The 8,276-nt window shown below is 40.0% G+C and overlaps 1 non-coding gene across 1 annotated transcript; it reads left to right on the top strand.

Annotated features, from left to right (window-relative positions):
- The first annotated feature begins 6,699 nt into the window (after positions 1-6,699).
- On the top strand, positions 6,700-6,806 carry LOC150047171 (U6 spliceosomal RNA). Its single transcript, XR_016539595.1, has one exon. It is a non-coding gene; the product is annotated as a U6 spliceosomal RNA (small nuclear RNA).
- Positions 6,807-8,276: the final 1,470 nt, after the last annotated feature.

Genomic DNA, 8,276 nt, shown 5'->3' on the forward strand with positions numbered 1-8,276 from the left:
GCTCTATTAATATGATATATTACATTGATAGACTTGCGAATGTTAAACCAACCTTGCATCTGTGGGATGAAGCCTACTTGATCGTAGTGTATAATTTTTTAAATTTGTTTCTGGGTTCTGTTTGCTAGTATTTTGTTGAGGAGTTTTGTGCCTGTGTTCATCAGAGAGATAGGTCTGTAGTTTTCTTTTTTTGTTGGGTTTTCCCCTGGTTTGGGGATGAGTGTAATATTAGCTTCATAAAATGAGTTTGGTATTGTTCCTTCTGCTTCTATTTCTTGGAAGAGTTTCAAAAGTATTGGTGTTACTACATATTTAAACGTCTTGTAGAATTCCACAGTGAAACCATCTGGACCTGGGCTCTTTTTGGTTGGCATTTCCCTGATTGCTTCCACAATTTCATTGTATGAAATTTGTTTGTTCAATTTGTTTACCTCTTCATTTTTCAATGCAGGTAGCCTATATTTATTTAAGAAGCCATCTATGTCTTCTAGATTTTCTTGTTTCTTTGAATATAGGCTCTGGTGGCACTTATTCATAATGGACTGAATTTATTGGATATCGGTCGTGAGTATTCCCGTAGGGTCTGTAATCTTGTTTATTTGAGTCTCTCCTCTCCTTTTTTTGATTAATCCTGCCAGGAGTCTGTCAATTTTGTTGACTCTTTCAAAGAACCAACTTTTTGATTATTAATTTTGTGTATACTGGATCTTATTTCAATGTCTTATATCTCTGATTTTATTTTTGTTATTTCTGTCCTTCTAGTTGTTTTAGAATTAACTTTTTCTTGCTCCTCTGGGTGCATCAATTTCTTTTTTAGGTTATTTACATGCTCCTAGTGCGATAACTTTGCTCCTTAGCACTGCCTTTGCTGGGTTCCATAAGTTCCTTTGTGTTGTCTCTTATTGTCATTACATTCAAGGAAGTTTTGAATTTCTTTTCTGATCTGATCTGTAACCCAGGAGTTATTCAGAAGTCTGTTGTTTAGCTTCCAAGTGTTTGAATGTTTTTTACTTTGACTGCATTGTTCAGAACTAGGCTGACTCCACTGTGATCAGATAGACTTCATGGGATTATATCAGTCCTCTTGTATCTGCTTAAGTTTTCTTTATGAACTATGATATGATCTATTTTGGAGTGTGTTCCATGTGCTGCTGAGAAAAATGTATAAAGTTTTGCTGTTGGGTTGAAGACTCCGTGTATATCTGTTAAGCCCAGCTGGGCTATGGTGTCGTTTAAGTCAATGGTGTCTTTGCTTAACTTTTGTTGAGTTGACCTGTCGTTTGTTGAGAGTGGTGTATCGAGGTCTCCCACTATGATTGTGTTTGAGTCTATCTTGTTCTGTAATTCTAAGAGAGTTTGCTTGACGAATTTGGGTGCTCCCGTGTTGGGGGAGTAAATGTTTATCACTGTAATATTGTGGGTATGGATTGTACCCTTTACTAATATGGAGTGGCCATCTTTATCTCTATGTACTGATTTTACTGAGTTAATTTTGTCAGAGATTAGGATTGCTACTCCTGCTTTTTTGCCTGGTGCGTTGGAGTGGAAAATTCTTTTCCATCCTTTCACTTTGAGTTTGTTTCTCTCTTTGACAGTGAGGTGGATCTCTTTGAGGCAGTATATAGATGGGTCCTGTTTCTTAATCCAGTCTGCTGTTCTGTGTCTTTTGATTGGATTGTTTAGCCCATTCACATTTAGGGAAATTATGGAGAAGTGGTCAGTGTCCTTTGTCATTATTTATTTTTACTTCTGAGTTTCTTTCTCTCTCTTTTTTCCCTGGCTTGGAGCTGGTGAGGGGTGGAGGAGGGGTCCTCACGTTTCGGATTCTTTGATAACATTGGATATAAGCTTTATCTGGATTTCTTTTCCGGTTTGTGTACTTCTCCGTTGCTTCTTGAATTTGTAGTTGTGGGTTTCTTAAGATAGTTGGCTTGTGGGATTCCCTGATTCTCTCTTTTTGTGGGAGAGAGCTAGGCTGGGTCCCTATTGTCTCGGCGCCATCTTCCAACTCCTCCATCTGTTTTGTGCTACAGTGTCCCCAGAGCCCAGAAGAGTATAGCAAATAATAGGCTCTCAGTCAGTGATTATTAATGAATGAATGTCACATAAGTTCTCAACAGTGTTAATGATCTTCATGAATAAGACCGGTAGCTGTGAGTCACACGTCTCATAGCCTAGCTCGTGTCTAGTTTCAGCCACAGCTGAATGGATGGTCCCTTAGCAACTCACAGAATTTCTTTCTACTCCTGATTTTCTTTGATGCCAGTATTCCACTGAATCTGAGCCCAAGCATTACTAAACCCAGGCTCAAATGCTAAGGAGTTCTGCATGTCAGATCTGGCCATTCTTCCTTATTCAATAAATTAGTGTACAATAGTGATGCTTGGCAGAGACAAGATCACACATGGAACAAAATGCACTTGGAAGACAATACTTAAGCCCACCTTCAGCCAACTTCAGGAGTATAGGTATGAGCTTTAGAAGTGGGTGCAAGGGGAGAGAGATATGAGTTATGAAATTAGGTCTAATCATAGATGTGGCCTGTTTATATTCTCACTGTCCTTTTATCAGGAGGGTGTTCTGTTCTGAACTTTTGGCTTTTGAACTTTTTTTCTTTGGCATACTTGCTGTCTTGTGTCACAGGACAAGAAGTTAGATCCTTCTTGAGGGACAATTTTGTCTTTATCCCAAGATGCTTACCAGTACATACGCTTTCCCCTGGAGCCCAGTTACTGTAGGAAAGGATGGCTCAGAGCTGAGAGGAGCCCCCAAAGTAAGTAATGTGTTTTTCAGCAAAAAGCAGTTTAATGCCTTGTATCGCTTGAGTATGAAGTTTGATGCTCCTTGGGGAAACTTACAGCCTATGGAATAGAAGTTACTGTTTGTTTGTTTGTTTGTTTGTTTTTCTGTCAAGCTTCACTCAGAAAGCTGGTGCACATGGCCGCTACCTTAATGTCATATTCATAGAGAGACTTTTCTCTCTACCCATAAGGACTGCCTCCCAAATGCAGCCCCTTTCTCAACTTTTCTCTGGTGGAATAACACTGCTGCTGAGTCTAAAAAATAAGCTCAAGTGACCAGAGTTTGACCAAGTTGTGGTAGATTAGCTGAGAGGCTAGAGGACAGAAGATAGAGCCAGCTCTCATTCCTTTCCCCCACTCCAACCCTCAGGAAAACAACTAACAACTCAACAGAAGCCTTTCTCCCTGGCTCATATAGTAGAGCTCATGTGAAGCCCTTTGTTTAAAGCCAAGTACCACCAAAACAAACAAACAAACAAATAACCCTTCTAGGCAATAACACTTTCACTTCTCAATGAATAGAGAAGTAGAGTCCAGTCAGATGAGAATTTACTCTGAAATCAGGTGACCATGGCTGTCAGGCATCCTGCCTTTCCAGCCTCCACTCTTCTTCAGAGAGATTTAAATGAATGCTTTTGCTTTCTAATGAAAAATTCGCCTTTCAAGTCTTATTAATTCTAGTGGGGAAATGAATCCGTCCATTTTTCCCTTGGAAGTGAAAGCAGTTATATTAAAAGATGCAATTTACCTAGTCCTAACATCTAACTCACTAATGATGGCCTCTTTGCCATGTCACATGTGTCACTAGGGCAGTGAGCTCAGATGGATGTCATGCAGGAAGAAGTCGGTGCACACATATGAAATTCTGTGAGTCAAATATTGGTCTCCTTTGAACTCAGGAACACTAAAAGATCACAGTTTCTTTCCTGCCTTTACTACTGCTGGCCAGAGATGAGTCCTTGGTAAAGGAGGTATACTCAGTGAGCTTCGGCAAATTAAAAGTTTTAGTAATGTGTAAATAATGGTTAAGTTTAATGGTAATCCCAATATCCTTGTGTTTTATGGATTGTTGGAAGAGATACTCTCAGTAAGTAAGCAACATAACTGTTCCAGTTTTTCTTATAGAGAAGCCTGTGGAGAGAGAGACTGAGGAAATCGCCCAGGGCGATGCTGCCAGGCTGTCTGAATTCATCCAGGAAGTATATTGGGGCCAGTAGTTCTCTACAGTTAAAGCCTAGTAGACTTTTTTTTGCTCATTTTATATTTCATGTTCAATTCTGATATTTGTGAACAAAAAACCCCTAGGAAATGACAGGTACAGGCCTGATATATGAGTATTACCTTCAGTGAACATTCTTTACGTTACAGGCCTTACCCCTCTTGATCCTTGCAATAACCTTGTGCTCATCCCCACTTTACAGTGGAAGAGACAGAGGTACAGAGAGATTGCATTCACAAGTAAAAATACATAGGCTAATAGCTGAGAAGTTCGATTTAAACTCAGCTAGCCAGGCCCCAGAATTATCTTCTTTGTCTTAACTCTATATTCTCTTCAGTAGAGAAAAATTAAAACTGAAACTCAGGTCCTTAGATTTCACAACCTGGTTTTGCTTCTTCATCACAGGTTTACTAAAATTATTATATACTATGTATGCTTACACTGACTTGCTCAGTGTTGCTGTGTTAAGGATGCTTATACTAAAATGATGCCCCCATCCTTCTCCCTGAAGACTTCTTTTGATATAGTGCTTATTAGAGTAAGAACAATGACGTGTGCTCTTCATATTCTCTTTCCCTCTGTTCCCACTGGACTAAAGCAAAAATAATGGAATTAGAATTTGGGAAGAAAAGCCCTAATATGCACCAGAAGTGGAGTACCCAAAACTATTTGGGACCCATCTTTCTAGAGAGAATCCAGTTGGCAAAAGAAAGGAAAGAGAAACAAGATGGCTTCTTGAAACGCCAGCCATGGGTATTCACCCCTGTCTCCTGCAAATCCTCTGTTCATGAGCCTTCAGCCACCCTGATGCTTACAGTTTCCAGCCTCTTTGGCAGCTCTGTAACCCAGCATCTGTGTTACAGATTCCAAGTAAGCTCCATTTCAAATGCTAATGTGGATGGTGAACAAATTGCTGATGAAAATTTATCTCTGAATATATTGATTTGTAATGATACATGAAGTCTACTGTTTAAGGAAAACAATTCCCCGAAAAGAAAGTTACCCATCACAATGTGAGTGGTCAGGAGGCTAACTCAAAAGCAGAAGAGACCGAGGATTATTTTTTTGCATATAAAATGTACAATCAAAGAGCCATCTGCCCCAAATGATTATGATGGAAATTGACAGTCAATTCCATTAAATATAATCTTCAAATTGAGACTTTCAGGAACAGCATGCTGAAAGAGGGTAGGTTAAATATTTATTATGCTTATGAACTATTTTTGTACAATTATTCAAAAAATTGAAAGTAAATTCTTTCTGAAAATGTACTTAAAATGAGTGTGTACATTTGGGCTTTTAAAGTGTATGCATTAATAAAGAGCTCCCAACAGCCTGCCATTTTATTAGGAATGCAGTTTATATTTTAAAATGTCAATGAAGGAGTTCTCTGTTTAGGGATACTTTTAAGCATATCTATAAGGAGTAGAAAGCAAAATATAGCTGGAATTGATTGAACTGAGTAAAAGTATATCTGGAAGAATATATTGTAAATGTCCCTTAGACTAAAAAGCCCCTAGACTAAGTAGAGAAACTGAGCCAGGAATTTGACCCCTTACTGGGAGCTAAGGAATGCTATAAAACTGCAGTTTTTCTTTAGCTCAACCCCAGACCCTGTTTTTGGAAGACTGTCCCCTGACCTCTTGCAGAGTTCCAAAGAGCCTATGTTTTGCCCAGTAAGGTGTGATTACCATTATAAAAAGTCCTTTAGTTCAAAAGAGCTGATGTTATCATGTTAATGGAACCCTGCAACTTGCACCTCACCATTATAAAAAGTCCTTTAGTTCAAAAGAGCTGATGTTATCATGTTAATGGAACCCTGCAACTTGCACCTCTTTGGGGTGTTTACCCTTATAAGCCCAACCTGTACCCCCTTTCCAGGTCACAGTGTTAGCTCCTCAGTCTGCACTGTGTCCCTGGCTGGCCAGCTTCTACAACACCTTTATCAACTTGTTCAAATCCTAAATTCGCATTCTTGGGCTCATTCTCAGACACATAAAAATGTAATTTGGGGACATGGATGAAGTGAGACAGGTACCCATGTCTTCCTAGACTATTGATTGTGCTTAAATGAATACTTTTATTTTATTTTACTTGTGTGTGTGTGTGTGTGTGTGTGTGTGCGCGCGCGCGCGCACATGCATGCACACTAGTACGGGGACTTGAATTCAGGGCCCTGTGCTCTCACTTGGCTTTTTTTGTTAAGTGTACTCTACCACTGGGGCCATGCCATCTCTGGCCTTTTGCTGATTAATTGGAGGTAAGTCTCTTGGATTTGGCTGTTCAAGCTGAGTTCAAATTGTGGTTCTTAGATCTCAAGCTCCTGATTAGCCACTCAAGGTGACACCTTTAGAAACATTTATCCTCCCTCTTCTGCTGAAAGCCAAGCTAAGTTTCACTCATTTAAACATCTTCCTCCTAGTGATGTCTCATATCCCTTTGTTTCTCAGGACAGACTTTGACCATCCCATTACACTTTTGCATAGGGGAGCATTCTCTTGAGTCATGTGTTTGCCATACTTTCTTGAGAATATGTGCCTTTCCATGAGAAAGATTAAGTCCAAGAGGGGAGAAAGGAAGTGCATGCTGTTTCTTTTAGCTAATAAAATAAAAACAAAAATTCAGGAACCCCTGGCATAGTCCCTAGCTCTGGCATAATCTAAGAAAGGTTGGTCTATGCCGCTCACTTTGGCAGCACATATACTAAAATTGGAAGGATACAGAGAAGATTAGCATGGTCCCTGCGCAAGGATGACATGCAAATTTGTGAAGCATTCTGTATTTTTTAGGAGTATCAGTACAAAATTGTAAACTCTATTACAGAGCTATAGTAATCAAAACAGCATGATACTTGCACAAGAACAGGCCTGAGGACCAATGGAATAGAACTGAAGACCCAGAAATCAACCCACAGACCTATGGCAACCTAATCTTTGATAAGGGAGCCAAAAAAAAAAAAAACTAAAATGGAAGAAAGACAGCCTCTTCAACAAATGGTGCTGGCAGAACTGGTTAAGCACCTGCAGAAAATTAAACTTGAATCCTTCTATGTCACCCTACACCAGGATTAATTCCGAATGGATCAAAGACCTGGAGGTAAAAGCAGATACACTGAAAACTTTACAAGAAGTTATAGGAGATACAATAGGTCTCCTTGGCTGTTGGGGGCCAAGTAACGCCATGTCTAATAACTTTCTGCTGAGGCTTGTAGTAGGGATAAAACACGTGGATCTCTTTGCCCTGTCCATCTTGTATACTGATAGGTTCCCTCACTCAATATAAGGAGGAGGGATTTAGGGAATAAAGAGAGAGAGATCTTCCTGTCTTGATGAAGCTGTGTGACGTCTCTGTTCATGCTCTGGGGTAAGAAGGCTGGGTGCGGGAGGACATTGGGCCCCTTCCTCTCGCGGCTTGGCCTGGTCGGGGTGTGTTTTTCCCCATCCCCCTACTAGTAGAGGGGGACCGGGGACAAAGGACCCCGACACTTGGCACAGGTCAAAACTCTCTTAATAAAGACCCAGAAACAACAAATTAAAGCAAGTTTGGACAGATGGGACTGCATTAAACTGTAGAGCTTCTGTGTGGCAAAAGACATAGACAGCAAGTTAAATAGAAAGCCCACAGAGTGGGAGGAGATCTTCACTAGCCATACAACCGACAAAGGCCTCATATCTAAAATATATCTATAGCTAAAAAAATTGAATCTCTCCAAAACTAATCTCCAAAGAAACAACCATCCCATTAAAACATGGGCTAAAGACTTAAAGAGAGACTTCTCTGAAGAGGAAATAAGAATGACCTATAAACACATGCTCTATATTTCTGGCCATACAGGAAATGCAAATCAAAACAACTCTGAGATTCCACCTCACTCCAGTTAGCATGGCCATGATCAGGAAATCTAATAACAACCAATGTTGGCAGGGATGTGGCTAGGAGAGATCACTACTGCACTGCTTGGTGGAAGTGTAAACTCTTTCAATCACTATGGAAAGCAGTATGATGGTTCCTCAAAAGATTAAACATAGAACTCCCCTATGACCCAGAAATCCCACTACTTGGCATTTACCCAACCATCCAGAAACAAGGACATACTAAACCCACTAGCACAATGATGTTCATTGCAGCACTATTCACCATAGCAAAGCCATGGAACCAACCTAGATGTCCCTCAGTTGATGATTGGATCAACAAGATGTGATATTTATACACAATTGAATTCTATGCTGCCATCAGAAAGAACAGCGTCACCCCAT

This window comes from Megascapheus bottae, chromosome 24, assembly GCF_031878675.1.
Source record: "Megascapheus bottae isolate mThoBot1 chromosome 24, mThoBot2.hap1, whole genome shotgun sequence".
NCBI classification, from domain to species: Eukaryota; Metazoa; Chordata; class Mammalia; order Rodentia; family Geomyidae; genus Megascapheus; species Megascapheus bottae.